A 7,500-nucleotide genomic window follows, 5' to 3' on the forward strand; every position below is an offset into this window, starting at 1 on the left:
ATTTTCCCCCTGTGGGATATATATTTTACCCACACTTTTGGAGCCCTCCTGGGATGCCCTCTAACATACTAGAACCTCATTTTGTGGAAGTTTTCACAAAATTGTGAAATTTTCCAAAAAGTCAGAAATTTTGCAAAAACGACTAAGTATCAAGGACTCATCGCGCGAATCGCTCTGGAACTGAAATCGGATGCGCGCACTGACATGCTCCCCTCTCTGGAAGTCTGACACATGTGTGAAAATTTTCTAAGTCCCCAAAAATTTTTTTTTTCAACTTTTTTTCAATTTTCCCCCTGTGGGATATATATTTTACCCACACTTTTGGAGCCCTCCTGGGATGCCCTCTAACATACTAGAACCTCATTTTGTGGAAGTTTTCACAAAATTGTGAAATTTTCCAAAAAGTCAGAAATTTTGCAAAAACGACTAAGTATCAAGGACTCATCGCGCGAATCGCTCTGGAACTGAAATCGGATGCGCGCACTGACATGCTCCCCTCTCTGGAAGTCTGACACATGTGTGAAAATTTTCTAAGTCCCCAAAAATTTTTTTTTTCAACTTTTTTTCAATTTTCCCCCTGTGGGATATATATTTTACCCACACTTTTGGAGCCCTCCTGGGATGCCCTCTAACATACTAGAACCTCATTTTGTGGAAGTTTTCACAAAATTGTGAAATTTTCAAAAAGTCAGAAATTTTGCCAAAAACGACTAAGTATCAAGGACTCATCGCGCGAATCGCTCTGGAACTGAAATCGGATGCGCGCACTGACACGCTCCCCTGTCTGGAAGTCTGACAAAAGTTGAAAAATTTTCTAAGTCCCCAAAAATTTTTTTTTTCAACTTTTTTTCAATTTTCCCCCTGTGGGATATATATTTTACCCACACTTTTGGAGCCCTCCTGGGATGCCCTCTAACATACTAGAACCTCATTTTGTGGAAGTTTTCACAAAATTGTGAAATTTTCCAAAAAGTCAGAAATTTTGCAAAAACGACTAAGTATCAAGGACTCATCGCGCGAATCGCTCTGGAACTGAAATCGGATGCGCGCACTGACATGCTCCCCTCTCTGGAAGTCTGACACATGTGTGAAAATTTTCTAAGTCCCCAAAAATTTTTTTTTTCAACTTTTTTTCAATTTTCCCCCTGTGGGATATATATTTTACCCACACTTTTGGAGCCCTCCTGGGATGCCCTCTAACATACTAGAACCTCATTTTGTGGAAGTTTTCACAAAATTGTGAAATTTTCAAAAAGTCAGAAATTTTGCCAAAAACGACTAAGTATCAAGGACTCATCGCGCGAATCGCTCTGGAACTGAAATCGGATGCGCGCACTGACACGCTCCCCTGTCTGGAAGTCTGACAAAAGTTGAAAAATTTTCTAAGTCCCCAAAAATTTTTTTTTTCAACTTTTTTTCAATTTTCCCCCTGTGGGATATATATTTTACCCACACTTTTGGAGCCCTCCTGGGATGCCCTCTAACATACTAGAACCTCATTTTGTGGAAGTTTTCACAAAATTGTGAAATTTTCCAAAAAGTCAGAAATTTTGCAAAAACGACTAAGTATCAAGGACTCATCGCGCGAATCGCTCTGGAACTGAAATCGGATGCGCGCACTGACATGCTCCCCTGTCTGGAAGTCTGACAAAAGTTGAAAAATTTTCTAAGTCCCCAAAAATTTTTTTTTTCAACTTTTTTTCAATTTTCCCCCTGTGGGATATATATTTTACCCACACTTTTGGAGCCCTCCTGGGATGCCCTCTAACATACTAGAACCTCATTTTGTGGAAGTTTTCACAAAATTGTGAAATTTTCCAAAAAGTCAGAAATTTTGCAAAAACGACTAAGTATCAAGGACTCATCGCGCGAATCGCTCTGGAACTGAAATCGGATGCGCGCACTGACACGCTCCCCTGTCTGGAAGTCTGACAAAAGTTGAAAAATTTTCTAAGTCCCCAAAAATTTTTTTTTTCAACTTTTTTTCAATTTTCCCCCTGTGGGATATATATTTTACCCACACTTTTGGAGCCCTCCTGGGATGCCCTCTAACATACTAGAACCTCATTTTGTGGAAGTTTTCACAAAATTGTGAAATTTTCCAAAAAGTCAGAAATTTTGCAAAAACGACTAAGTATCAAGGACTCATCGCGCGAATCGCTCTGGAACTGAAATCGGATGCGCGCACTGACATGCTCCCCTCTCTGGAAGTCTGACACATGTGTGAAAATTTTCTAAGTCCCCAAAAATTTTTTTTTTCAACTTTTTTTCAATTTTCCCCCTGTGGGATATATATTTTACCCACACTTTTGGAGCCCTCCTGGGATGCCCTCTAACATACTAGAACCTCATTTTGTGGAAGTTTTCACAAAATTGTGAAATTTTCCAAAAAGTCAGAAATTTTGCAAAAACGACTAAGTATCAAGGACTCATCGCGCGAATCGCTCTGGAACTGAAATCGGATGCGCGCACTGACACGCTCCCCTGTCTGGAAGTCTGACAAAAGTTGAAAAATTTTCTAAGTCCCCAAAAATTTTTTTTTTCAACTTTTTTTCAATTTTCCCCCTGTGGGATATATATTTTACCCACACTTTTGGAGCCCTCCTGGGATGCCCTCTAACATACTAGAACCTCATTTTGTGGAAGTTTTCACAAAATTGTGAAATTTTCCAAAAAGTCAGAAATTTTGCAAAAACGACTAAGTATCAAGGACTCATCGCGCGAATCGCTCTGGAACTGAAATCGGATGCGCGCACTGACATGCTCCCCTCTCTGGAAGTCTGACACATGTGTGAAAATTTTCTAAGTCCCCAAAAATTTTTTTTTTCAACTTTTTTTCAATTTTCCCCCTGTGGGATATATATTTTACCCACACTTTTGGAGCCCTCCTGGGATGCCCTCTAACATACTAGAACCTCATTTTGTGGAAGTTTTCACAAAATTGTGAAATTTTCAAAAAGTCAGAAATTTTGCCAAAAACGACTAAGTATCAAGGACTCATCGCGCGAATCGCTCTGGAACTGAAATCGGATGCGCGCACTGACACGCTCCCCTGTCTGGAAGTCTGACAAAAGTTGAAAAATTTTCTAAGTCCCCAAAAATTTTTTTTTTCAACTTTTTTTCAATTTTCCCCCTGTGGGATATATATTTTACCCACACTTTTGGAGCCCTCCTGGGATGCCCTCTAACATACTAGAACCTCATTTTGTGGAAGTTTTCACAAAATTGTGAAATTTTCCAAAAAGTCAGAAATTTTGCAAAAACGACTAAGTATCAAGGACTCATCGCGCGAATCGCTCTGGAACTGAAATCGGATGCGCGCACTGACATGCTCCCCTCTCTGGAAGTCTGACACAAGTTGAAAAATTTTCTAAGTCCCCAAAAATTTTTTTTTTCAACTTTTTTTCAATTTTCCCCCTGTGGGATATATATTTTACCCACACTTTTGGAGCCCTCCTGGGATGCCCTCTAACATACTAGAACCTCATTTTGTGGAAGTTTTCACAAAATTGTGAAATTTTCAAAAAGTCAGAAATTTTGCCAAAAACGACTAAGTATCAAGGACTCATCGCGCGAATCGCTCTGGAACTGAAATCGGATGCGCGCACTGACACGCTCCCCTGTCTGGAAGTCTGACAAAAGTTGAAAAATTTTCTAAGTCCCCAAAAATTTTTTTTTTCAACTTTTTTTCAATTTTCCCCCTGTGGGATATATATTTTACCCACACTTTTGGAGCCCTCCTGGGATGCCCTCTAACATACTAGAACCTCATTTTGTGGAAGTTTTCACAAAATTGTGAAATTTTCCAAAAAGTCAGAAATTTTGCAAAAACGACTAAGTATCAAGGACTCATCGCGCGAATCGCTCTGGAACTGAAATCGGATGCGCGCACTGACATGCTCCCCTCTCTGGAAGTCTGACACATGTGTGAAAATTTTCTAAGTCCCCAAAAATTTTTTTTTTCAACTTTTTTTCAATTTTCCCCCTGTGGGATATATATTTTACCCACACTTTTGGAGCCCTCCTGGGATGCCCTCTAACATACTAGAACCTCATTTTGTGGAAGTTTTCACAAAATTGTGAAATTTTCCAAAAAGTCAGAAATTTTGCAAAAACGACTAAGTATCAAGGACTCATCGCGCGAATCGCTCTGGAACTGAAATCGGATGCGCGCACTGACATGCTCCCCTCTCTGGAAGTCTGACACATGTGTGAAAATTTTCTAAGTCCCCAAAAATTTTTTTTTTCAACTTTTTTTCAATTTTCCCCCTGTGGGATATATATTTTACCCACACTTTTGGAGCCCTCCTGGGATGCCCTCTAACATACTAGAACCTCATTTTGTGGAAGTTTTCACAAAATTGTGAAATTTTCCAAAAAGTCAGAAATTTTGCAAAAACGACTAAGTATCAAGGACTCATCGCGCGAATCGCTCTGGAACTGAAATCGGATGCGCGCACTGACATGCTCCCCTCTCTGGAAGTCTGACACATGTGTGAAAATTTTCTAAGTCCCCAAAAATTTTTTTTTTCAACTTTTTTTCAATTTTCCCCCTGTGGGATATATATTTTACCCACACTTTTGGAGCCCTCCTGGGATGCCCTCTAACATACTAGAACCTCATTTTGTGGAAGTTTTCACAAAATTGTGAAATTTTCCAAAAAGTCAGAAATTTTGCAAAAACGACTAAGTATCAAGGACTCATCGCGCGAATCGCTCTGGAACTGAAATCGGATGCGCGCACTGACATGCTCCCCTCTCTGGAAGTCTGACACATGTGTGAAAATTTTCTAAGTCCCCAAAAATTTTTTTTTTCAACTTTTTTTCAATTTTCCCCCTGTGGGATATATATTTTACCCACACTTTTGGAGCCCTCCTGGGATGCCCTCTAACATACTAGAACCTCATTTTGTGGAAGTTTTCACAAAATTGTGAAATTTTCAAAAAGTCAGAAATTTTGCCAAAAACGACTAAGTATCAAGGACTCATCGCGCGAATCGCTCTGGAACTGAAATCGGATGCGCGCACTGACACGCTCCCCTGTCTGGAAGTCTGACAAAAGTTGAAAAATTTTCTAAGTCCCCAAAAATTTTTTTTTTCAACTTTTTTTCAATTTTCCCCCTGTGGGATATATATTTTACCCACACTTTTGGAGCCCTCCTGGGATGCCCTCTAACATACTAGAACCTCATTTTGTGGAAGTTTTCACAAAATTGTGAAATTTTCCAAAAAGTCAGAAATTTTGCAAAAACGACTAAGTATCAAGGACTCATCGCGCGAATCGCTCTGGAACTGAAATCGGATGCGCGCACTGACATGCTCCCCTCTCTGGAAGTCTGACACATGTGTGAAAATTTTCTAAGTCCCCAAAAATTTTTTTTTTCAACTTTTTTTCAATTTTCCCCCTGTGGGATATATATTTTACCCACACTTTTGGAGCCCTCCTGGGATGCCCTCTAACATACTAGAACCTCATTTTGTGGAAGTTTTCACAAAATTGTGAAATTTTCCAAAAAGTCAGAAATTTTGCAAAAACGACTAAGTATCAAGGACTCATCGCGCGAATCGCTCTGGAACTGAAATCGGATGCGCGCACTGACATGCTCCCCTCTCTGGAAGTCTGACACATGTGTGAAAATTTTCTAAGTCCCCAAAAATTTTTTTTTTCAACTTTTTTTCAATTTTCCCCCTGTGGGATATATATTTTACCCACACTTTTGGAGCCCTCCTGGGATGCCCTCTAACATACTAGAACCTCATTTTGTGGAAGTTTTCACAAAATTGTGAAATTTTCAAAAAGTCAGAAATTTTGCCAAAAACGACTAAGTATCAAGGACTCATCGCGCGAATCGCTCTGGAACTGAAATCGGATGCGCGCACTGACACGCTCCCCTGTCTGGAAGTATGACAAAAGTTGAAAAATTTTCTAAGTCCCCAAAAATTTTTTTTTTCAACTTTTTTTCAATTTTCCCCCTGTGGGATATATATTTTACCCACACTTTTGGAGCCCTCCTGGGATGCCCTCTAACATACTAGAACCTCATTTTGTGGAAGTTTTCACAAAATTGTGAAATTTTCAAAAAGTCAGAAATTTTGCCAAAAACGACTAAGTATCAAGGACTCATCGCGCGAATCGCTCTGGAACTGAAATCGGATGCGCGCACTGACATGCTCCCCTCTCTGGAAGTCTGACACATGTGTGAAAATTTTCTAAGTCCCCAAAAATTTTTTTTTTCAACTTTTTTTCAATTTTCCCCCTGTGGGATATATATTTTACCCACACTTTTGGAGCCCTCCTGGGATGCCCTCTAACATACTAGAACCTCATTTTGTGGAAGTTTTCACAAAATTGTGAAATTTTCCAAAAAGTCAGAAATTTTGCAAAAACGACTAAGTATCAAGGACTCATCGCGCGAATCGCTCTGGAACTGAAATCGGATGCGCGCACTGACATGCTCCCCTCTCTGGAAGTCTGACACATGTGTGAAAATTTTCTAAGTCCCCAAAAATTTTTTTTTTCAACTTTTTTTCAATTTTCCCCCTGTGGGATATATATTTTACCCACACTTTTGGAGCCCTCCTGGGATGCCCTCTAACATACTAGAACCTCATTTTGTGGAAGTTTTCACAAAATTGTGAAATTTTCCAAAAAGTCAGAAATTTTGCAAAAACGACTAAGTATCAAGGACTCATCGCGCGAATCGCTCTGGAACTGAAATCGGATGCGCGCACTGACATGCTCCCCTCTCTGGAAGTCTGACACATGTGTGAAAATTTTCTAAGTCCCCAAAAATTTTTTTTTTCAACTTTTTTTCAATTTTCCCCCTGTGGGATATATATTTTACCCACACTTTTGGAGCCCTCCTGGGATGCCCTCTAACATACTAGAACCTCATTTTGTGGAAGTTTTCACAAAATTGTGAAATTTTCCAAAAAGTCAGAAATTTTGCAAAAACGACTAAGTATCAAGGACTCATCGCGCGAATCGCTCTGGAACTGAAATCGGATGCGCGCACTGACATGCTCCCCTCTCTGGAAGTCTGACACCTCCCCTCTCTGGAAGTCTGACACATGTGTGAAAATTTTCTAAGTCCCCAAAAATTTTTTTTTTTCAACTTTTTTTCAATTTTCCCCCTGTGGGATATATATTTTACCCACACTTTTGGAGCCCTCCTGGGATGCCCTCTAACATACTAGAACCTCATTTTGTGGAAGTTTTCACAAAATTGTGAAATTTTCCAAAAAGTCAGAAATTTGCAAAAACGACTAAGTATCAAGGACTCATCGCGCGAATCGCTCTGGAACTGAAATCGGATGCGCGCACTGACATGCTCCCTCTCTGGAAGTCTGACACATGTGTGAAAATTTTCTAAGTCCCCAAAATTTTTTTTTTCAACTTTTTTTTCAATTTTCCCCTGTGGGATATATATTTTACCCACACTTTTGGAGCCCTCCTGGATGCCCTCTAACATACTAGAACCTCATTTTGTGGAAGTTTTC

The sequence above is a fragment of the Phyllobates terribilis genome, unplaced genomic scaffold (assembly GCF_046119375.1).
Source record: "Phyllobates terribilis strain yellow unplaced genomic scaffold, ASM4611937v1 Scaffold_3765__1_contigs__length_70666, whole genome shotgun sequence".
Lineage (NCBI taxonomy): Eukaryota > Metazoa > Chordata > Amphibia > Anura > Dendrobatidae > Phyllobates > Phyllobates terribilis.